Here is a 26,272-nt window from a genome sequence, read left to right on the forward strand (position 1 = left end):
ATTTCAAGATATTCTTATTTCACTATTGATAATAATTTAGTCTATTTTTTTAAATCATAAGTTCATATTCCACTACTTATTTAACATTTTTATTTGAAAGCAAATAATACCTATTTAAAAATTAAACCAATTTTTTGAAATTATTATAATATTAGTTACAAAAGTCAATTAAAATGTATATTTTTCAAATATTAAATTTTAAACTATTGATATGTTGAGTATTAATTAATAAGTTGTAATCTCACTTTTAATTATTGACAAACTTGAAAAATTTATAAATACATTAATAAACATAAAATTTTAAAAATAGATTGAGAAACATTCATAAGAAAACAAAGTATATAATTTAGAAAAATGGATCAATCAAACAAAATATCAAGTTTAACCAAAAGAAATTGTAAGCTTTTCCAATTTGATTCTATGAACTTAACATCTTCTTCAAATAATTTTTCTACAGTTTTTTTGTTTGAACATTATTTATTAATAAATTGTATTCTCACTTTTAATTACTAATAAACTTAAATAAATTTATAAATACATTAATAAGAATAAATTTAAAAAATAGATTTAAAAACATTTATAAGAAAACAAAATATATAATTTTTAAAAAGTGGGTCAATCAAACAAAATATCAAGTTTAAGCAAAAGAAATTCTATGAAGTTAACATCTTTATCAAGATAATTTTACATCTTCCGATTTGATTCTTAGGGTACCTTGGCTTTTCAAGTCACTGAAATAGTTAGAATCAAAAACTGGCCAGCTATTACCTAGAGTCATTTCATGTATTCAATGCAGGTTTGAGTTCTGATAAACCAGGGCTCTCGTAGCATCCACGGCTTCTCAGCCGGGTCCATGCTAGTTTGCTTCCTTCTGAAGTTATTACGGTCGAAAACTGGGCAGCGGTTACCTGAAGTCAAGTCATGCACTAAATGCAACCTGAAGTCAAGTCATGCACTAAATGTAAGTTTGAATTCTAATAACAAGGGCTTTCGTACGATGCATTGACAATTCTATGAATACAATACATGTTACACATTTTATGCATATAATACATGTTGCATATACATATAACTGCATCTAGATGCATCTTAGAATCTTATTCATACAATGCATGTTACACATCCTATGCATATAATGCATTTTACATAGACATATAACTACATGCAGATGCATCGTAGAAGCTGGATAGACAGTGCCCTCGTACGTCACACTACTGCTCAGACTGAGTCCATGCTTCCTTCGTGTCTGCCCGGGAGATCTTTTCCTATATAAATGATGAATCCTTCTTCATATACTCAATCTATCCATCTTCATTCGACCGTTCAATACAGACGGTATAATGGCAACAGTATCAGATCTTGTGCTTATTCTTGTGGCTGGACTGGCTATATATCTTCAGATGCAAGGTAAGCTGTATTGGTAACATAAGAGTTTTAGATTGAATACACTATATATCCGAGGTTCACAATAATAATATGCGTGTGTTTTTTGTTGCAGAGGCGGCAGCAGTTAAGTTTGAGATAACGAACCAGTGCGGGTACACGGTTTGGGCGGCAGGATTACCCGGCGGAGGGCAGCAGCTTGACCAGGGTAAGACATGGACCGTCGATGTGCCGGCAGGGACAAAGGGAGCAAGATTCTGGGGCTGAACCGGCTGCTCTTTTGATGCGAGCGGCCGAGGAACCTGTCAAACCGGTGACTGCAACGGCCAATTGAGCTGCCAGGTCTCGGGAGGCGTTCCCACCACGCTGGCTGAGTACACCCACAATGGAGATGGCAACAAGGACTTCTACGACGTCTCCCTGGTGGACGGATTCAATGGTCCTCTCTCCATCAATCCTACAAACGAACAGTGCACTGCCCCTGCATGCAAAGCCGACGTCAATGCTGTTTGCCCTGCTGAGTTGAAGGTGAATGGCGGATGCAATAGTGCCTGCACTGTCTTTCAAACTGACCAGTATTGCTGCAGAGGTGCCTATGTCGACAACTGTCCTGCCACAAACTACTCGATGATCTTCAAGAACCAGTGCCCTCAGGCCTACAGTTATGCCAAGGATGATACTTCCAGCACTTTCACCTGCCCTTCTGGAACCACTGACTACAGTATTGTATTCTGTCCCTAAATCTATATAGGAGTATGCTCATCTACATCCTAATAATCAGCTATGAGTGTATCACCTCCGTATTTAGTATCTGATATATGGTGGCATAAACTATCACTCGGTAGTCATATAAATAAGCCATCATTTGTTGTAAGGCGTTAGATGCAATTTTGAAGTATCACAGTTTACTATAAATAAAAGTCCAGTATTCTAATGGGCAATTTGAAATAGGTAATTCATATGCAATATCTTTTTATAAATGTCTTTTATTATTTTAGTAGGGAAGGGGTCCTAAACCCTTACAAAAAAAACAAATAAACTAGAGAGCAACGACACAATCGCTGGCATTGGATAGCCAACACCCCAGAAAGCATAGAAACAACTCTCAAAAGTAATAAAACACTAACAATACCCACATAACTAAACATAATAACCCTCTCCAACTTCCTACTATCCATAATACAACTACTAGCATATAACTAAAAAGAGTTCATAATAGTATCAGAGTACTTAATCCACATGAAAACACCCAACATAAGGCATGTAGGCCTGTTTAGATAAAAGTCCATGTTAAAACTAATACTATCAGCTTTTGAAATCAACGCAGACCAAAAAAAAGCACCAACCCAATAGCATCCTACTCATCCTTGATGACGTTCCATTCCCGCACAAGACACTACATCAGTTCCTTCTAGATCTTAGGTTACAACATGTCCTCTTTCTGCTCCTGTTGCAGGTTGACATCCTTCATCTTTTTTGCTTTTTTCTTCATCTTTCTCTATCTCAAGACAAACCCCATAACGACATTCTGCATAATTCATCAGTAATAGCACATAGGGAATTCAAGGCCTCTCCCATTAGCTGATGTCCTTGCGTATATTCATCCATCTTCGCTTTAAGGTTCATGACCTTAACTTGTAGGTTAATTATCTAGTTTTGCTATTATTTGATGCTAAAATTCTCCTCCTCGGTAGGAGAGTCCTGAGAACAGGGCACCATTTCCACATCCTAAAAAAGTATTTTGAAGCAAGGATTTTTGTTTCGAATCAACCTTGTCCTCTAGAGAATCACTTAAACCCTTTGAATCCTCCTTACTGTCCTCCCCTTGTTCCTCCCCTTCCACCTGAAATTCCTCATCCCCCCCCCCCTCCTCACTAGAGCTCCTGAGTTGTCATCATCATCAAGGGTAAAAGCCTTTGCCGGTTCAGGGGAAACATCTTCGGTTTCAATTTGTTTTTCTTGTCTTTGGCGAGCAGATGAGCCAACCTTCTTTCACCAAAGTGACCCTCCTATTTCTCCTTTTCATGTAGGTTATCTTTCACCTAATCTCATAGTTCTTACAAGATGAAAAATCAGACACCAATAATATCTATACTACCTATTAGGGCATGAGTGTATTCGCATGAGTTTTTTGACAAATTTTTTTTACCTTTTATCTTAAATTTATTTAATAGTAAACATGATTTTTTTATATTATTTCCAAATTGATGTCTCCCAACATTTTTTCAAATAGATATATTTAAAATATCTATACTAATTTTATTTACATTATTCAGTTTATGTTTATTTGAAAATGTATTTTGATTACTTAAGGGTTATTTTATAGTTTTAACTTAAAAATTGTTTAATTTACTTAAGCATAATTTAAAGACAAATTTATTTTATTGACGTTTTTTTCTTATTCTTATTTAAACTTAAATTTTATTTAGAAGTTATTTAAAAAATATATATATTTTATTTTATTTTACTTGAATGTTGTTTTATATTTTTTATTTTAAATGTGTGTTATTGATGTATTTACTTTTATGTTTGTAGTAAGAATATGCAACTCCTTGATGTGACCAAGACACATGGTTTGGATTAAATGGAAGAAGAATTTATAAATGAATATACCCAACACAAAAATGATGTACATTTTAATATGTATTGTAATAAACCAATTCATAATAATGGATCCTAATAGATTTGCATGGATAATAAATTTAAAATTTTTAAACTATAATAATAAGATGGGAGAATTTTTTCTTAATTATATATTGCATATGAATTACCTTTATCACATTATTGATGAGATGATAGAAATTTTTATGTATATTATATTATCAAACACTTAACAATTTAATCCCACAACAACCTATCCATAAAATATCCCCAAATCAAAGTCTCCAAATCTACATTGAAAGAGGATGCCCATGAATCTAGTTGTGATAATTATATCATTTTTTATTGATGTACTTACATAACATATATTACATTAAAAATGAAGAAATCAAATATAATAGGTACTGCAAACCATTGCATATGTCAATGTCACATGATGTGTTGTTGTGATGACTAACCCTAGAACCTTAGTTAATATTATAATAATATTAATTTTGTTCAAAGAGAAATAATGTGAGTAACAAATTGTGAAGGGTACTTAACCATCAATACATTCTCTCACGATGCTTCAAGCTCTAACAAATAAGCAACCATAAAAAAATCTTTAAAAAATGCATAAAATAAATTAGATAATGAAAAACTCAATACCTTATTTCACATCATCAATTTGTTAGCCTTTTCATCAAACCTCATGCAAAATCCCCTATTTGGACCATGGTAGCTAGATGGATCTATGGTTCCCAAATGGGCCCATGGCATCTAGTTGGGTCTGTGGCACCCAAATGTGACCATGAAACCTAAAATAGTTTTATCGTAGGGTTAACCTAAGTAATTTTTCATGTGCATATTCAACAATCACAAAATCAAGTACATAGTAAAGTCGATGTGGCCTACCTCGTGCATGTAGGTTCCCTTTGTGGTGTGTTACCATAATATCTATATCTTGAGTAGTTGACACTCTCTCTTATGTGACATCTTTTCTCTCAAGATAGTGTGGACCCCTCTACGATACACTAAACTAAATAAGACAAAAAGATTCATGAAAAGTTAAATAAATTCAATATTTAAGAGATAAATTCTCTCAAAACACTAATTTAGCATGGATCAATCATTTCATCATAACTTGAGCTAGAGAGCTCCAATTTGCATGTTGATTGTTGCATTGGAATTGTTATTTTGCTCTTGTTCTTACCAAATGCTATTTAATATAGTATTATTTTATTAATGACTATATTGGTATTTCTCATCACTTATTTTCATAATTCAAAATGGTATACATGATACCATGCTTCTACATACATAAAGAGAAAGAAAAAATAAGGGGCATGTATCTACCTTCAAATTTTGTCACTCTTAGTAAGAATTTTGTACATGATTTTGATTTCACTAACAAAGTGGTTTTGCATAATCCTATTCCTAACATTGTATTACATGTATCAAGCTAAATTGGGGAAATTTTTTGAATACCTTTATGAGTATCCCTTTTACGTGAATATTTAATTTCTTGCACTTTACCTTGCATATTCATGTAGTGGAATATGACCGCTTAAGTGAAGGTTAAATGTAGTGTCACAAATTATACTCCTTAATTGTGAGCCCAATTTTAAACTGTCCCTAGCACTTTAGTTTTCCACTCCCCTAGGAATTTTAAATACCATTTCTAGCCTTGAATTTAACTCCCAATTCAAGAAGATGGGTCCTATTCTATTTTAAATTTCAAAACATCTTATTTCACATATTAATTTTCATCAATTGAAAAAATTATGACCAGGTCTAATATTAGGGCCCTAATATCGCACATCTCACTTTTCTAGAGCCTATTTTGGTGGGACTAATCAAATTAACACACATATCCTAACAAGAAATACCCAAAATTTTGGGTATTTTTAGTTTTAGCTATGACATTTTAGAATATGGTTGAGCAATTTTTTAATATAATTATTTTATGTCAATTTTTTATCAACATTAAGCTTGTAAATCATATATAAGAAATTAAATTTATTTAGTTGTGATATCAATCAAATATTATTCTTATCCTTATGATTCATTTGTTCTTGAGTTGATTTATGCGTCACCTTTGATTGTCTCATCTACTATTCACTCTAATATATTTAAGTCAGTCTCTTATTTATGTTTGTTTATTTATTTGATTGCAGCAATACACATGCATAAGGGTCAGAGTACACACTATTTTTTAAGACCCAACTTGGCTATACATGGAAGTGGGAATCACAAAATGGGGCTTCACTAAGGAAAGCCTAGGTATATATCTATAACACCATTTTTTATCTCTTTTGTGTATGAATAGGTTTAGATACATGTTGTAAGCCCAGTTTGTAGGTATAGGAGCATTGAGATGTCTAAGAAAAAGATTACCAAAGAAAAACTAGGAGAAAATGTCTCGACTATGGAACCTCGCACCATTGTCCTATTCGTTTGAACTAAAGTTTTGGGGGCTTGTAGTTTGGATCCTTTGGATACCATATCTAACACTCTCTAGCACTCTAACATTTTTCTAGACTAGGGTACCTAGGACACTTAATCGACTGTTTTAGGCTCAAATTTCTACCATAGGTGCACCTTTGAATCCCAATTTTACGTGTATAATTATAAATAGTTTCTTACTTGTTTATTGGTCTATTTTACCCATTTATATGATAATTTACTTTTTTCTTGAGGACCTAATTAGCTCACATCTAAGTCAATAAATTGATTTTTCATGCAATAAATGATTAAATCCTAGGTTTCTTGACTCTTTTTGAGTAATATTTATTAAAGAATAACACCTTTGTGGCTTGTATTCAAACATTTTATGGAGGAGAGTTTGATTATGATTAAATTACTAGCTATATTTCATCATCTTTCTTCCATATCAAACACTAAGTAATTTGAAAAGTTCCATTCCATAAAGAATCAAACTTCCCATTTTCTCTTTTAGGTTCCCTCTTTTTATCCCATAACATACTAGATCTCTTACCATGAAATTCCTTTGTTGAGCTCTTATGTCAAATTTTTTCTTTACCTTGGCTTGATGTAGGTAAATTCTATCAATCATGTCTTCTCTCTAGGTTATTTGATCTTAGTGAGATACCTTCTTATTTTCTCTAAGGTACTTTAAAATAATTGATCTTCTATAATAGCTATAATCTAATAGCTAATAGATCTAGAAGAAAAGGAAAAGCATTACCTATTCCATGTACAAACTCAAAAGGCGACATTCCTATTTCCATCTTTGGTCTAGTCATATATGCCCACAATACTTCATATAGTTTCATGTGCCAATTCTTCTAATTTTAGTCCACCAATTCTTAATGATAACAACTAAATGATGGTTACTCAACTCAGCTTGCCCATTCCCTTCAAACTAATGACATATAGAATGGCATAAAGTCACTCCATACTTTTAAGAAAATAAAGATAATTTGATGAAGGATTGATATGATCATTCCAAAAAGTTGAGATCAAGTTCCTAACAACATCTTCAAACCTATCAAATTAAGGATCTCTAAATATAATTTCACAATTACCTTCTGAGGAACTATCATTCGTAACCTTTCTCCTTTTCACATATTGTGTTGGTGTCTTTCTATTGAAACCAATCTTAGCTGAAAGAGAAGAGATTTGTATTTCTTTTGACATATTTTCACTTAAAATAGATGCCAATGTTAGTTTGAATAAGGACACTTCCTAACTATTTCTTAATTAGCACATATTCACATTGTTAAGTTGAAGGAACACAATCCACTATGAGAGGGGGTGAATCAGTTGATCGTGTAGGAATTTGATTTTTCAAACTTACAAACACTAAAGATATAAATCAAGGATTTAAATACAGATAAATGTTGAACACACATGCACAAAATAATAATACGTACAACATAATATGTATGAGGAAAATCCACTATAGGGAAAATCCTCGGTGAGAAGAGCTACTAGGGTCTATTGCCCTAATCCAGCCTCATAGTGAAAATGTTTTGATTACAAATTTTATTTAATTTTTCCAAACTCCTAAAAAGGAATTTCTTATCTACAAAGAGAAAAAATTTCTTAAGGAGTTTAGACCTTTCTCCAAATAGGGAAGGCTTGCAAAAAGATATAAGGGAATTTAGATTACTTTCTTCAAATTTCTTAGTCATAGTTAAAATTATATGTATGATTATTTAGTTCTAATCTCATTGTATCAAAATAGGGACATACAAAGAAAAAAATAGTTTAAAAAATTTGACTAGAAAATGTTAAATATTTATAAAATATAATTGTCCATTTAGATTTGCTAATTTTTGGGAACTTTCCCTCTAAGACTAAGTTGACATTTCACCATATTCTTATTTCACTAATTATTTAACATTTTTAATTTGAAAACAAATAATATCTACTTAAAAATTAAACCACTTTTTTGAAATTAATATAGCATTAGTTACAAAAGTTAATTAAATTTATATTATTCAAACATTAAGTTTTAAAATAATTGATATGCTCAAACTTAATTAATTAATCATATTCTCACTTTAAGTTACTAACAAACTTGAGAAATTTATAAATACATTAATAAGAATAAAATTTAGAAAAAGGATTTAGAAATATTCATAAGAAAACAAAGTATGTAATTTAGAGAAGTGGGTCAATCAAACAAATATCAAGTTTACGCAAATGAGAAGAAGTAAAAGAACAACTCATTTTTTTTTATCTTAGTTGTAGATTTATTTTTTTAATAAGAAATTGTAAGGGAATTTCTATTTGATTATATGAAAATAACATCTTCATCAAACAATTTTACTAAAGTTTATACTTGAACTCTATTTACATTATTTAAAACTAGCACTTGCACCAAAACAAGGTGCAAGGATTAAGCCGATAGTAATATATATATTTTGAATAATATATTGGAGGGTACAATATAGCTTGGTGTATTCCTCACAATTCAAACAAAAACAATGATGATGGAAGATAAATAACAAAGAAATTTTGAAAAGAGAAATGAATTCTTTTGGTAGTTCATTAATCTATATAGAGAAACATCCATAAAAATTCTATTTCAATATTTTATTAACATGTAATTTTTCCTTCTAGCATCTATTGCATTGCTAAGAAAATTTATCAAATTGGAGGATAAGAAGAAACATTAAATTTTAAACCTTGAACCTTACTTATAAATGTGAAACCTTCACATATAAACCCTAATACTTAGATACCTTGAATCTTGTCTTCCATTAAACTTAAACAATACAACATAGGATATAAAAATATCTCTCTCTCTCTGCCCTCTCTTTATATATATATAGAGAGAGACTTCAAATATCAAATAGGAAAACATTAAATCCCAAATCTCACCCTAACCCTAATTAATTTGTAACTCTATTTTAAATCTAACACTAACCTTGATTTTACCTAAACTTTGATCCTAAGAATAACTTTAAAAAATAAATGTAACTCCAAGAATCGTAATTAATGTTTCCTAATTAATCTCAACATAATAGGTACTATCATTTTAAAGTAATTTTTTTTTTTTTTTTTTTTTTCTTCCCTCCCATTGTAATTAGAATAGATCAATTATTTCTTAAATGAAAATTATTAAATACAATGTTTTATAACTTTTACCATTTGAAAATAATAAATTTTTTAAATTTAACTGTTAATATCATATCATTCCTCATGATTCTTCACCCACGTGAGGCTTTGCTCTTTGAAAAGAATGGTGGTATCAATATCCATGTGCATAGAATGGTGGCGGTTTTTGAGCCCTAGACCTCGAGTTAAACACCTTAGATGTTTGTAATTTATTTACTTTGTTAATTTATATGATAAATAATACATTTTCATATCAAAGAAATAAATTATAAATTGTAAAATTATTATAATTTCAAATTTAAAAACAAGTTTAATTATTTTAAATATATTATATATTTTCACAATTACATTTTAAAGAATCTTTCTCTTTACCCTTGGAAGAGATAGATGGCAATAAAACTTTAAAAAAATTTATGAAATGGTGTGGAAAGTAAAAAAGGCATACATACCTTACCTTCTTGTGGGATTTGAATTTGTCACTTCTCTTTTAAAAGCACAATTTCTCTACCACTAGACCAACTTAGACATACAAATACAAGTAGTAAAATGTTATGTTATAAATCATTTACCATTTTTTCACCATGAGAAAGTGAGAAACCAAAAACGGAAAGAAAGTCTTAGGCAAACGGAAAAAGTAAATAAAATCGACAGAATTTCAGCGTGAAAAATGTTGAAACACAACGTATTATTCCTCTGCAAGGTGAGGGCAAAAGAGAACACAATAGTGCACGCTCAAGAGGAGTGTCTGCCGGGGAAAGGAATTTTAACTAAATATGCTCTATTCAGACCTGTTTTTAATGAAGAGAAGGCCCTTTGTTTCCTTTCTTTAACTAGCTTATGTTGCTTATTACAGTATTTGTATAGCTAAACAAAGTACAGATATAGAATTTTCACAAGCCGTTGCAACTGCGATTTGGTGACAAAATCATTTAGTCAATATCATATATACATCCGTTTACAAGTTCAATGAAACCCTAAATCCATGGCCGAAAAGAACCAAAAGTGTATAGAGGAAATAAGAATGATCAGTAAGCAATGGATGAGGCCCTGTGGATCGGGTACACGAAGCCCTAAACCCATGACCTTAAAAACATCAAAAACACAAATCATAAAGCATAAGATTCTTTTGTTTTCTCAAATACCCTAACTATAATCTTGTTTTGCCCTCCCTAAGTTCGACATGATCATCTTGAATTCTTGACAATCAACCGAGCCATTCCCATCACAGTTCGCGCTTCGAATCATCAACTCGCACTCCTCTATGGTGCTAGTCCTCCCCGAGATTCCTGAGAATCCCGTGAAGCTCCTCTGAAGAAAATGAAGAACTCGCCACAACAAGTTTGTATAGGGTTTTGAGGCCTAGAGCCAGAGGCCAAGTCAGTCATCCTGTTTGTAAAGTTGAGCCAGAAATGTGCATTAACATGTCATGTTTAAATACTATAGTTACCAACTGAACTCGGATTTATGAATTTGAAAAGAGGCACTGATCTATGATTTAAATAGTTGAATCTATGATATTAATTTTGTTAATTATGGGTAGCTTGGACAGCTGTTCGTCCTTACCCGAAATAACAGCATTAGTTATGGATAGTTTTGGACAGCTGTTCGTCCTGACCTAGAATTAGAAAATGGTTGTTTTTGTCAAACAAGTATTGTTAGGATAAAAACAATTGTTATTTAATAGTGGCATTTTTAGGTGACACCTCAAAGCCAAAATTAGTTATTGGTTATTGAGTTGTCTTAATCTCAGCCGTTGGTTTGAATTAATCTTGGCCGTTGGTTTTCCAACAGAGTAGCATAAAAAGGGGTCATGGGTCATTTGGAAAATAAGAAATCTTGAGAAGAACTTGTAGTGATAGCAAATAGTCTTGCAGTGATAGCAAATAGTCTTGCAGTGTTAGCAAGAGGCGCAGTGATAGCATTGATATAGCATTGGAGGATATCAATAGGAGATATTAGGAGTTTGTCGGAGTTCTGCCAGTAAGAGGCAAGGAATTCTTTTGTAATTCTTATATTGCTGAAGATTAATATATTTTCCATCTGTAGAACTGGTTTTCCCTTAGGGGTTTTTTCAGGGACAATTGTCCAAAAATATTGTGTCCTTGTGTTGCTTATTTCTTTCCGTATTTTTAGTGAAGTTGCAGTTGTGTTATTTTTCGATATTCAGCTGTAAATTTATTTTCAGTAGTTAAATAATTTTTATGAGATAGGAGATTAATAATCAGTGACTGCAATAGAATTTCTACATGGTATCAGAGCTTTGTTGAGGGTAGAAAAGGTTTACCCTAAGCAAAGGAAAGAAATTTGAGTTTGACCTCTTTCTAGTTATTGTTTTCCTTTATTTCTTTGAGATGGCCTCAACAGGTTTGAGAGATCAGGATAGATTGGATGGTGCCTCAAATTTTGGTGTCTAGAAAGCCAGAATTTCTTTATTACTGGAAGAGAATGGTATCAAGGAATATGTTACTAGTACTGTAGCTGTACCTACAGATCCAGTACAACTTGCAGCATACAAGAAGGATGATGCCAAGGCGAGGAGGATAATCCTTGATGGTGTCAAGGACCATGTTGTTCCACATATCGCAAAGTTAGATACAACGAAGAAGATGTGGGATGCCATTCTGAATTTGTACCAGAATGCTACGACTAACCGGAAGCTGATTCTCAGAGAAAAATTGAGGAATACCTGGATGAACAAGGGAGAAGATGTTACAAGTTACCTCACCAGGCTTAGACTTGTCAAGGATGAGTTAGCAGCTATTGGAGATAAGCCAAATGAAGGCGAGCTAGTAAGAATAGCCCTAAATGGGTTTTATAAGCAGTGGGATGTCTTTGTTCAAGTTATTAATGGACGAGACACCTTACCAAGTTGGGATTGACTTTGGAGTGATTTCACTCAGGAGGAGCTTAGACTAAGCCTTGTCAATGGAGCCAACAATAAGAGTCAGAAAAGTGAGGTAGAACAAGAAAATGTTGCCCTAGCGGGAAAGGGGAAAACAAAGAAGGGATCTAGCAAAGGAGCAAATTCACAAATTGAAAAGAAGAAGAAGGACCTATCTAAGGTCAAGTGCTTTGGTTGTCACGAGTTTGGCCACTATGTCAGCGATTGCCCACAAAGGAAGAAAGATAAGAAGGGAAAGAACCAAGTGGCAGCCTCAGCAAGTGCAGAGGAGCTCTCTAGTAGATTGGAGGATGAGTTTGCACTCATAGCCTGTATGATTAGCTCAACCTCACAGAGTGTCTGGTATATAGACAGTGGGGCGTCATTTCGTATGATAGGACTTCGAGAGTACTTCTCCAGCTACAAGGAGGAGAACACCAGAATCTAGATCTTTATGGGGAACTTGTCCAAGCTCAACTCAGTTGGGAAAGGGACTGTTCAGCTTCAGAGGGAGAATGGAAAGGTAATTCCTCTTCATGATGTGTTGCATGTGCCAGGCTTAGGTATGAATTTGGTTTCTGTATCTGTCCTTCAGGATAAAGGGTATAATGTTCTCTTTAGAGGGATGCATGTTTTGATTAAGCATAAAGATTGGAAATCACCCGTATCTATTGGAGTTAGGAGTGGTCACCTTTATAGGTTACAGTTTGATACTCCTAAGGCACTCATGAGCAGCAATAACCCTAGAGATCTTGGAGAGCTATGGCATAGGAGGATGGGCCATATTCATCATGGAGCACTTAGATTGCTTCGTGAGACGGTGACAGGTGTTCCAGAGGTGAGCACAGAGCATGATGATGTATGTAAGGGATGTGTGTTAGGAAAGTTTGCGAAAGCATCTTTTCCAAGGAGTGACACCAGATCTACGGGGTGTTCTTGATCTAGTACATTCAGATGTATGTGGACCAATGTCGACAAAGTCTCTCAAAGGATATGAGTATTATGTTACCTTTATTGATGATTTCTCCAGGAAGACCTGGATATACTTCTTGAAGACCAAGGATGAGGTTTTCAATCGCTTCCAAGAGTTCGAGGCTCTTGTGGAGAACTCAATAGGAAGGAAGATAAAGGTTCTTCGGTCAGACAATGGAGGCGAGTACAAAGGAAATGACTTCCACGATTTCTGTACCAGAGAAGGAATCAAGAGAGAGTGGACTGTTCCTTACAGTCCACAGCAAAATGGAGTTGCTGAGAGGAAGAACCGTTCTATTTCAGAGGCAGGAAGGGCTATGCTTCATGACCAGGACATGCCCCACTACTTATGGGCAGAAGCGTGTAGTATAGCAGTCTACATTCAGAATAGGGTTCCATACAAGGTACTAGGGAAAATGACACCAGAGGAGGCTTTCACGGGGAAGAAGCCAGATGTTGGTCACTTCAGGATATTTGGGAGTTTGGCATATTGCCTTATTCTTGGAGACACATGTACCAAGTTAGATCAGACTGCAGAGAAGGGGTACTTTGTTGGGTATAGTGAAACTTCAAAGGCATATAGGATGTTCATTCCAGGGACCAGAAGAATTATTGTCAGACGCGATGTCAAGTTCATGGAGGACAAGGCATTTAGGAGATCCAGAGATTTGCCAGCAGATGATCAGAGTGAGCAGCCAACGAAAGCTTCAAGTCCAAGTCAAGGACAACAAAGCTCAAGTACAGTTACTAGTACAAGCATAGACTCAGGTAGTGAAGATTCACAGAGTATGGAGCAACTGGTGCAGCAGGATATGCATCTAGATGATATAGAGGTTGATATTTCATCCTCTACAGTTGGCAGTGGGAACTATGAGGTTCAAGACATACACAGGGATACTCAGGAGTCTGTGGGAGCTCCTAGGAAGAGTACAAGACAGAGGAGACAACCAGCCAAGTTCAATGACTATGTGGCATTAGTCAGCCAGTTGGTAGATAGTGAACCTTTCAGCTATCAGGAAGCTGCAAAGCATTAGGTATGGCGAGATGCTATGGTTGAGGAATATAACTCAATAATGCAGAATGATGTATGGGAGGTAGTGCCTAGACCAACTGATAGAGTAGTAGTTGGATCGCACTGGATCTTCAAGATAAAGAAAGGTGCAGATGGTAGCATTGAGAAATATAAGGCAAGGTTTGTGGCCAAGGGGTTCTCTCAGAAGGAGGGAATAGACTATGAGGAGACATTTGCTCCTGTGGCCAGGTATACTTCTATACGAGCTGTAATCTCATTTGCAGCACAGATGGGATGGCAGATCCATCAAATGGATGTCAAGACAGCATTCCTTAATGGAGAACTGAAGGAGGAGGTATACATAGAACAACCAGAAGGCTTTGTAGCACACAACAAAGAGACCCACGTGTGCAGATTAAAGAAAGCCTTATACGGACTCAAGCAGGCTCCCAGAGCATGGTATGAGCGCATTGATACATACTTGCAGGAAATGGGCTTTGTGAAGAGTGAGGCTGATGCGAACCTCTACTACTTGGTGGTTGGGGGTGAGGTTTTCATTCTTGTTCTATATGTGGATGACTTGTTTCTTACTGGTGCGCTAGGGCTCATAGAGGATTGCAAGAGGGACCTTGCAGAAGAGTTTGAGGTGAAGAATTTGGGACTTATGCACTACTTTCTAGGCATGGAGGTGTGACAGACTGATGGAGAGATTTTCCTTGGTCAAGGGAAATATTGCATTGAAATCTTGAAGAGATTCGAGATGGAAGATTGCAAAGCCATGTCTACACCCATGATCACTAATTGGAGGAAGGTAGATGCATCCAAGGAAAAGGATGTTGATCCCACCCTATACAGATAGCTGATTGGTTCGGTCATGTATTTGGTCAACACCAGGCCAGATATAGCCTTTGCAGTAAACTCTCTTAGTCAGTTCATGGTAGAGCCAAAGAGAGTGCATTGGACGGCGGCTAAGCATGTGTTGCATTATCTTCATGGTACAGTTGAGTACGGGATCAGATATGTTTGAGGTGAAGGTATCAAGTTGATAGGCTATACTGATGCAGATTAGGCAGGCAGTACAACGGACAAAAGGAGTACTTCAGGATGTTGTTTCAGCATGGGATCAGGAGTTGTTTCTTGGTTCAGCAGGAAGCAAAAATCTGTGGTCTTGAGTTCATCAGAAGCAGAATACATAGTAGCCAGCATGGCGACATGTGAAGCTATATGGCTTCGGAAGTTGCCAGTAGCCTTGTTTGGTCAGAAGGTTGAGACTATGGTGATACATTGTGACAATCAGAGTTGCATCAAGTTGACTGAGAATCCAGTGTTTCATGATAGATCGAAACATATAGACATCAGGTATCACTTCATCAGGGATTGTGTACAGAGGGTGATTGTTCAGCTACAGTACATACCTACAGAGGAGCAGGTAGCAGACATTCTAACAAAGGCATTGGGGAAGGCAAAATTCATCTTCTTTAGAGATAAGATGGGTGTCGTGCAGAACAGCTTCCTTGCTAAGAGGGAGTGTTAATTATGGGTAGCTTGGACAGTTGTTTGTCCTTACCCGAAATAACAGCATTAGTTATGGATAGTTTTGGACAGCTATTCGTCCTGACCTAGAATTAGAAAATGGTTGTTTTTGTCAAACAGGTATTGTTAGGATAAAAACAATTGTTATTTAATAGTGGCTTTTTTAGGTGACACCTCAAAGCCAAAATTAGTTATTGGTTATTGAGTTGTCTAAATCTCAGTCGTTGGCTTGAATTAATCTTGGTCGTTGGTTTTCCAACAAAGTAGTATAAAAAGGGGTCATGGGTCATTTGGAAAATAAGAAGTCTTGAGAAGAACTTGCAGTGATAGCAAATAGTCTTGCAGTGTTAGCAAGAGGCGCAGTGATAGCATTGATATAGCAGTGGAGGATATCAGTAGGAGATATTAGGAGTTTGTCGGAGTTCTGCCAGTAAGAGGCAAGGAATTCTTTTGTAATTCTTATATTGCTGAAGATTAATATATTTTCCATCTGTAGAACTGGTTTTCCCTTAGGGGTTTTTCCAGGGACAATTGTCCAAAAATATTGTGTCCTTGTGTTGCTTATTTCTTTCCGTATTTTTAGTGAAGTTGCAGTTGTGTTATTTTTCGATATTCAGCTATAAATTTATTTTCAGTAGTTAAATAATTTTTATGAGATAGGAGATTAATAATCAGTGACTGCAATAGAATTTATACAAATGTTACCTATTAGCAGAAGGCTGTATTGCTAGAGAATCCATGCACATTTTGGGCACTGACAGAGGGAGCCGCATGGATTATACGAATGCCAAAAACAACTATACATGAATGCAAATAAATGCTCCAAACACAGCGCCTAAAATACAATCAAATCCACCATATTTTCCAGAGCAATATCTTTTGGCTTCAGCGTGACAAGATTTCTCTACGCTTCCATCATTAAGAGATTACATGAGGCTAGTGAGTTGGCTCCACGGTAAACATCAAATCATACGAATCTCCACACGTACATTTTGAAACTTTTTCGGCAGCGCTATGTATGCTATAAAAAGTGGCGGTGGAATGCAGAGCGGAGCAGCCTCGACAAGGTTTTTCATGGTCACGTTCTTCCACGGGCAAGACACGCCATTTCTTGTGTCAGACTATAAAGCTTTTTCATTAATGCCGGCGTTTCACTTTGCGTTCTCAGTTTTCAAGAGTACGGCCGACAAAACGTACTAAAAGATCGACATATTTTCAGACGGCTTTTTTTTCAGGCGTCTGACATATAGCCCATCGCTTAATTACTAAGTATATTTTGCCTTCTGCTTAATTATTGCACCTCGTAAAAGTGCTAATGTATGTTATAGGTATGTTTAGGCTTTTCAAGTCGTAGTCAGAAACTGGCCAGATGTTGCCTGATGTTTTTTCATGTATATTATATGCAAGCTTGAATTCTGATAACTGGTGCTCTCGTAACATCTATAGCTTATCAAGCCGGATCCATGTTAAGGGAAAGGATGAGCAGTTGAGCCCGTTCCAATTCTTGCGATAGAAGTTGTTGATTTAATACCCTCATACTTGTTGATTTAATATCCAATCTTTGTATAACATTGCACCAATAGTTGTATGATAAGTATCAATAATTGAATGAAATATACCATTTGTTGTGAAAAGTAACCAATCATGTGATGTCACGTCAGCTGCACAAGTATTGGGGCCCTTTTGCATACCTATTGGTCTCACTTTTTTTTGGCCTGTTTTGGACACCTTGGAAAAAAGCATGCTGATGTGGCATCATATTTGATGATGTGGCCTTGAAACCTTAGTTATAAGCAGGGGACTTGCTGATTAAGCTACTGTAAAAAAATCGAAATGATTTGAAATATCCACATAAGATTTTGAGAAGTACAAAATTAGGATGCACAACTACTTTCCCCTAATTTTCTTCCTTTTGAACTTCTGGCCAGCTGTTACCCGAAGTCATTTCATGTACTGAATGCAAGTTTGAATTCTAATAACAAGGGCTCTCGTATGTTACATTGCTTCTCAGACCGAGTCCATGCTTCCTTCGTGTCTGGCGGGGCGATCTTTTGCTATATAAATGATGAATCCCTCATATACCGAATCTATCCATCTTCATTTGACTATTCAATCCAGAAGGTATAATGGCAACAGTATCAGACCTTGCGCTTCTTCTTGTGGCTGGACTAGCCATATATCTTCATATGCAAGGTAAGCTGTATTGGTAACGTAAGATATTTAGGTTGAATACACTATATATCGGAGGTTCACAACAGTTAAATTTGAGATAAGGAACCAGTGCGGGTACACGGTTTGTGTGGCAGGATTACCCGACGGAGGAACCTGTAAAATCGGTGACTGGCAATTGAGCTGCCAGGTCTCTGCTATTGATTGTGGACATCTCATCTGCCCAGGTACGGGAGGCTGTTTGACAACGCTGGTGGAGTACAGCCTGAATGGAGATGGCAACAAGGACTTCTACGATGTCTCCCTGGTGACAGCTTCAACGCTCCTCTCTTCGTCAATTCTACAAATGGCCAGTGCACCGCCCCTGCATGCAAAGCCAACTTGAATGTTGCTTGCCCTGCTGAGTTGAAGGTGGATAGCAGATGCAATAGTGCCTGCACTGTCTTTCAAACTGACCAGTATTGCTGTAGACGCGTCCAACAAACTACTCGATGATATTCAAGAACCAGTGCCCTCAGGCCTACAGTTATCCCAAGGATGATTCTTCTAGCACTTTCACCTGCCCTTCTGGGACCACTGATTACAGTATTGTATCCTGTCCCTAAGTATCACCCCTCTATTTAGTATCTGATATATGGTGGCATAAACTATCATTTGGTAGTAATATAAATAAACCATCATTTGTTGAAGTAGTTAGATGCAAGATTCAATTATCACAGTTTATTGTAAATAAAAGTACATAAGTATTTTAATGGGTAATTTGAAAAAGGTAATTTATATTCAATATTTTTTTAAAATGTTGAAGTTCAAATATATTCAATATATTTATTCAAATATTACAGATATTTACTTGTTTTGAATTATTATTTTTGTTTAAAAACTATTTTTATTTTCTTTTAAAGTTATTATCTTAGAAGGGTAGTTACAATTACAACAATAAATAAAATATAAAAAGAAAAAGTTTTCATACAAATAATAAAAACTAAAATACAATTAACATAAGTAAAAGCTCAAATTGCAAGATCTGAGGCACTTGATCAGATGGAAGCAGAAGTTGCTTAAGCTTTGAAGAATTTGTGCTAGTTTACTTGCTTTCTTTTTTTGATCTATTGTTTTAGAGGTCTTTTCCTTGTTTGTCTTTTTCACGTTTGTTGAAATTTGGGTTGGATCATAGATGTGTGTAACCTGTTTGGAGCTCTGTGTTCTTAGGTTTCAGGGTCATTTCAAAACCTTTTTTTTCCTTAATCAAAAACTTAAGTATAATATAAATATAAATATTAAATTATTAAGTAAATATTGTTGAGATAAATTTTATAAATGAGTTCATATATAAAAATAAGATGAAGTGAAGTAAAATTAAAGTGATTTTTTGTATTTCCGTTCTCTTTCGAGAACTTGACAAAAATGTGACAAAATAAAGTAAGAGTGCCTCTCCTTAATTTTATGGACAACCATAGAGAATCTAAATATTCTCATATCAAATAAAAAATAAATTATATGTTGTCTAAAATATGAAAGATAAAATAAACAACTTAAAATATGAAATATATATATTAATTAATTATCACTGAGTTTTGGGAGTTGTACCTTAGAATTTTTTCAAAATGACAACCCTAGAGGAGAGCCAGACTGCAACTATATTCTTAGTTACATAGACAAAATAATAAATAGTAACTAGCTCTTATATCTCTTATCAACATTAAATTCAAACTGAACATCCTAGAAGCAAACTTGTGATTTTTACATAGTTACCTTGGCAATATCTCGATCAAGTTTTGGGCTCTTTGTGAATGTAAAGGCCTAGTCAACATGATCTAAGCTAGCAACATTTGTTGGAAAATGTGCCTCAAATTCACTTGACAATAGTCCATACTTATCGGGTTAAGTCATGCCGATGAAACAGTATGAAGGATTTTGTTAGCTCTATCAGCATGACTCTTGCCGATGTATTCCTTTCTATCGGGTATCGGAATAGCAGGATTGAAGTCATCCCGATGATCCGACAAAGTTGACTTTGGTTATCGGGGTAACTTCGGTTATTAGAATAACTTGTGCAGCGGTATGTCGATGTCCCGATGAGCCCGCTCTACCAGTCTCGGTTCAGGTCACCTATCGGCTATCGGGTTGACATTCTAAATGTCATGTCAATGTCCCGATAAGCTTGCTTTACCGGTCTCGGTTATTTTGCTTATCGGCATAGTGTTATTCTTTGTGTTCTGATGACCCGATGAAGTCATCTTACCGGACTGGCAATGCAGATCGGAATAACAGTTTTGGACTTGGTCCGATGAGCTGATGAGTCCGTGTTCTCAGTATCGGTGGTCGGGATAGTAGTTATGCTCTTGTTCCGATGTCCCGGTGAAGACCACTCCTTGTCATTGGAGATCGGAGTATCTTTTGGAAAGATATACCGGTGACTCGATGGAGTCACCTTAGGTGATCAGGTATCATCAGGCCATCGGCTTTGCCTTTTGAATGTTGTGCCGATAGCCGACGGAGCGGAGACCGACTGTGGGAGGGAGGTCGAACCGAGATCCAAAAGATCGATTCTCAGATACTATGTATGAGACTATCAGTGTAAATGAATACGAACCGACACGGTTGTCTACTGCATGTGGGATAATTGTTTTTCATGATTGTAGACTGACACAGGCAGATGGTTAGACTTCGAGCTATTGGGGTCGTTACTCTAATGAACCGTCGAGCCGTTTGGTATTGAAAACTAACGGCAATCCAAAGGTTGGATGAGGAGGATGAAATCTGGTGAGCTGAGGGTGTGTTCTGCAAAGAGTTTGATCCGATGGTTTGTATGTCTGGAATGACTGTGTAACAGAGTGAAGAAAATCTGTAGATGAGACTCTATTGTATTGTTTTAACATACTGTTAATAAAGTTGATCATTTGCTGGTCATGGGTTTTTCTCCCGAAAGGGTTTTCCCACGTTAACTCTGTGTGTCATCTCTCTGTGCTATTTTTGTGCATGTTTTTACTTGTACCATATTCAGTAAATGTTGAAGCTTTGTCTACACTAGTCTGTTTCTACTATGTGAATTGAAATTAAGGAAGCGAATTCGGCACTTGCTTTCCTTACAACATTAGTGGTCGCCTTTAGGAGGTCCACACCCTTGTACACCTAGCTCTATCATTTCTCCACATTTTCTCCAACTACTTTAATGAGGAAAGGAACCCATGAACTAATCGACCAGGAGGATCTTGTGCTCCTCTACAATGCCATTACATTTTTTCGTGCTCATCAAATTGTTGTAAAGTTAAAAAATTCAAACAAAGGACTAATAAGATTCCACACAGCTCGTGCAAAATCTATAGGTTATAGCATCCACCCTTCTTCCTTCTTTGTCAATGATTCTTGTTGGGATCTTGTTCTCCTCATAGCGAAATCATTGGCATCTACCATTTATGTGCATGTAGTCTTTCTCTTCCATTTTGTTCACTCTTTTCATAGTTCTTTCATCCATTATATTCATTCTATTCATGCTTCTATTTAGTCTTAGTTATTTAATAAATGCCCATATTTTGATTTCTATGTCGAGTTTTCTTTAGATGAAGTCAAGATTCTTGTGAATATTTTGCTTAGTTTTAGTTGTTCAATAAATTCCCATATTTTGATTTCTATGTTGAGTTTTCTTTAGATGAAGTCAAGATTCTTGTGAATATTTTATTTTTCTTCTGCTCCAACCATTTCAAAATGGCAGTAGAATTAGCATTGAAGAGAGCTTGAGATCTAAAGAAGATGAAAGAAATTATCATAACACATACAAACAACTCATTGGACACAATTCCAGGTAGAGACACATTGAAGATCCTACTTGGATATGATTTCAATTGATATTGTAGGCATCTAAAAATGGTCAACGCTTGCGGCGTCGTACTTTAACATGTATGTGTTACCTTCTTTTAGGGTTTTTGCATCTTATTAACATTTCTTCTATGTCGCACACTCGATCTTTATCATTTGTCGACATCATTGTCATTCTTTTGTGCTTCTGTCCTCTTCAATTGTGTTTTTGGCATTTCTCAATTTGGTCTTGTCAATATCATTTTTAAATTGCAATCTTTCATTGTAAACAATTTGTCATATCAATTGGACATCGTTAAGCCTTATTGGTGTAAAATTATGGTTTTGTCCTCAATCTTTATCATTGTCAATCATCTTGTCATGCTAATTGGACATCGCCAACCCTTATTAGTATCAAATTAGGGTTTTGTCCTTCGTCTTTATCAATTTCAATCAATCTTCGATCAACCGCTGTCATTTGGATCATCTTATATCCTTGAGTTATCGATCAATCTTGTCAATTTACGATCGATTCGTCTTCATCCTTCATTAATCTCGACATCATGTCATTCAACCTTCATTAAGTTGAACTTTAATCAATCTTTGATCATTCATCATCGGTCTCAATCAATCATCAATTGTTTGTCAATTTTGGATTGATTAGTCATTGATCCTTAGTTTTTTGTCATCAATCAATTTGGTCCCTTTGTCAATCCTTATCATTTTGTCGTTGATCCTCATCAGTTAACCAATATTGATTTCTTGTCATTTTGTCCTTTTGATTGCAATCTTTATCTTTCTTGGCTTCGATTTTGTCACGACCTAATTGTTGTCCTTTCATTTCTATTTTATCTCCTAGGGTTTTATGATTTAATCATTTAATCCTATTAACTTTTCCTTCTAGGTTAAATAAATTATTTTATTTATCCTAGGTCCTCTTGTCATAATTAAATGTTTCATTTAGTTGGATAACTATGTCTTCTTTGTGTCTTAATTAATAAATGATAATTTATTAATTAATGTCACCTTTTTTACTTTTTCCTCTTTTCAATTTCCTATTTTCTAATTTTCCATTTTCACCAATTTGCTATTTTTTTAAATTTTAAATTTCTTTAATTTTCCCCCCTAACTTTTCCCACTAATTTCTCCTCCTAATTAGCTCCCGCTTTTTTTACTCGATTTGTCATAAGGAAATGAGAAAATTTTGAGGTCAATTTGCCATATGTCATGGAGCAAATTTTGTGCATAATTGTGTCATAATTGATGAGCATAATTTGCTCTCAATTTTTCATATTTTGACATAAATTTTTTTCAATCAATTTGTCATGATTTTTTGGTCATTCAATCATGCTTTTCCAAATCAATTTTTCCTCTTCCAATTCAATCATTCTAATTTCATGTCTTCCTTAATTTGTTTATAAATTGAGCACTCTTTTCTCAATTAGGGCTAACCACAATTCGAGTATCCTCATGTTGTCACTTACTTTGTAACTTTTCTTTCAATCACGCTTTGCACTTGTAAGTGAAACCCACATAATTTGGAGGCAAAAGAATAACAATGGAGGAGATATGAAGGAGATTTATGTGCTTTGATTGGCATTTATTTATGAAATCTTACTTTCATTCCTTTATTGAGTGTGATAGGATCATTTCTTAGCTTATTAGGGTTTATGGTCACCTAATTGAAGGCTTTGATGTTTTCCATGATTCCTATGTACAGATATAGCCTATAATCTTATGCCAATTGACTTGGAAGAATTGGAATGAGATTATATATGTTGCATCGACAAGTCAATGGGAAACAACATCAAACCAAACCAATGGTCTACTTAACAAGGACTAGTGGAACCTTGTATAGAATGTTTATGAAGTTAAATATAAATTGGATGAGTTGAACCATAAATTATTTCAAATGGAAATAAATAAAGAAACCATGAATTATTTTTTGAGAAATATAGTCTAGCCTACTAGGATTATGATGAAATTTGTAAATATCCTAGTTGTATTGCTATTCTTCAAGATGATGTGTTGAAAAGGAGGGGGACCTTTCAAAATTATTATAATTTGAAGGAGGAATGTAAATGATTTCTGTGGAAGGGATGTGGATATTATTGATGATCATATAAAGTTCCTAAAGGGGGAGTGAGAACTTGTTTTGATTAATAAAAGTAAGATAGGCATGTACCATTACAAATCCGCAAACAAAAACCAAGAGTGCATGAGGGGTGCCTAGCCAGCAAGAAAACCCCCCATTACAACACAACAAAAACCTAACAAGGCAACCTGAGAGCCAACAACACAACTAGAAAACCAACAAATATAGAGAAAGATCGAAACCCACAAAAAACAAGAATAGATACCTAGTAAAGGCATGAAGAAATGGACAACTACATGGGGGCACCTTTTTCCTGCCAATCATGGCACAAACTTAACACTCTATTAGAAAAATACACCTTTTTGCTTGAACTGAACCCAAAGCCAAAGGATACCAACGCGGAATCAGGCATGGCTTTGATCAGAGATGCCATGGGGCCAGATACAGTAGCCATGGCCTCCATGCATTTACATTTTTTGCCCTTTTAATTTCCATCTCAATCTATATAGCTTACAAGGAGGCATTGTGCATATTGGTTGCATTTCTGCAGGCGAGTTTAACCTCCTCAATTTTCTTCTTGAGGGTCTTCTAGGATTTCTCGACCTCATCCAACTCGAATTTGGTCCATGCCATTTTGAGCTTGGCATCTAGATCTTCAATCTTCCCACCCACCTTATTGCACTACCCCACGAAGCTAACAAGGCCATTGGTAGATTTACACTCTCTCTCTCTTCATCTAAATCATCTGCCCAGGTGTTAGCCCTAGCTTTAGCATTTTCCACCAACTCCAGTCGATTAATTTTTTTGATAGAAACATTCATCTACCCAAATAGTCACTTTAATAGGTCATCTTGCCTTTGCAATTATCATGCACATCCTTCTCAATTTCAGTAAGGACCAAAGTAGAGCTCGAGAGTTTGGTATTTATAGAGGGAGGAGGGTTTGTCAGGGGAAGGCTAGGATTAGTGTCAATATTATCAATATTGATAGAGGACCAATCTAACACCGTGGATTTCGAGGAGTCAGACTCATCCAAGGAAATAGATTTAGAACCCGATTCCTCAACAATCTCCACATTATTTTGTGTCTCAATTTGGGTTTACACCTCTTGGTCATTTTTAGTGGTGGTGATGACTTTAAATTTGGCCATACATACAGGTTTTTTTCTAGTGGGCATTTTTAAACCCAAGTGTGGCACTTTACCAGAACTGCAAGGAGTGACAATGAGATCAACATATAAGTTGGATCCATAAGTGAACCCAATATCCCCACCAAAAGGGGTTAAGGCCAAGTGGAAATAATAGAACCTATAAATGAGGCCCTGGTGAAGGATTTTACCCTTAATAATAAATTTTGATATAGATTGCAACAAAGAGGACAAAACCCAATAGAGAAAGTTCATTCTTACCCCATGGAAAAGGTGATTTAGCATGGAAAATATCTACAAGTGGAATCTCCTTTTCCTTCCATCTGGAGTAAAATACTTCATGAGAAGAAAGATTGCTTCCTTCTGTTAGGAATTGCATGCAGAACATATCAATTATATGTGAATAATGATTAAATAGAGGAATGAAAAACACATAAATAATAACAGAGAGGGGATAATTTATTGTGATTCACCCAAACTCGAGCTATGTCCACCAAATAGTGATTCCAATAATATTATTTAGTAAATCGAACCAATTACAACTGGCAATCCCTCACAACTCAATACCACTACAAAATACTAGAAAATTCACTACAGAAAACCCTAACCCTGAGCCATTTGATCAAGACTTATTTCAGTTACAAAATTAGGGTTACAATATGTCATCCAATAGAAAAATAACACCCAATACCTTTATAAAATAATAATTCATTTGGGGCTCACAGGGCACTGCCCCTTGACCCAACCTTGTATCGCGACAGAGAGTGTGCCAGGGGTGCTACCCCTTGACCCTACCTTGGGGGTGCTGCCCCTTGACCTTGCCTTGGGGATGTTGCCCACAAACCCTTGTTAAATAATTTGTGGGGAAACTACGTCAATAGAAGAACAAAAAATTTAACCTCCGAGTTTGATTAGGCTCCATATAACACCTTCCAAATACCATGAATCTCTTCCCTATTGTAGCCACTTTGAATCCTAAAAAATCCTTCCCGAGGTTCAAAGAAACACTCAAAATCTTCCTTGTAACTCCCCTTGGGATTTTTAGCAAAAGAAACACCATCGAGGGCCAACCCAGTTGCTTTGGCTATGGTTTCCTCAAAAACCACAAAGGAAACA

At 35.3% G+C, this 26,272-nt stretch overlaps 2 pseudogenes; both read left to right on the forward strand.

The window, feature by feature from the left end:
• The first annotated feature begins 1,340 nt into the window (after positions 1–1,340).
• LOC131056020 (pathogenesis-related thaumatin-like protein 3.7) lies at positions 1,341–2,124 on the forward strand (annotated as a pseudogene).
• A 15,952-nt stretch (positions 2,125–18,076) lies between these two features.
• Positions 18,077–18,724, forward strand: LOC131056003 (pathogenesis-related thaumatin-like protein 3.7; annotated as a pseudogene).
• Positions 18,725–26,272: the final 7,548 nt, after the last annotated feature.

Source organism: Cryptomeria japonica, unplaced genomic scaffold (genome assembly GCF_030272615.1).
Source record: "Cryptomeria japonica unplaced genomic scaffold, Sugi_1.0 HiC_scaffold_87, whole genome shotgun sequence".
Taxonomy (NCBI): domain Eukaryota; kingdom Viridiplantae; phylum Streptophyta; class Pinopsida; order Cupressales; family Cupressaceae; genus Cryptomeria; species Cryptomeria japonica.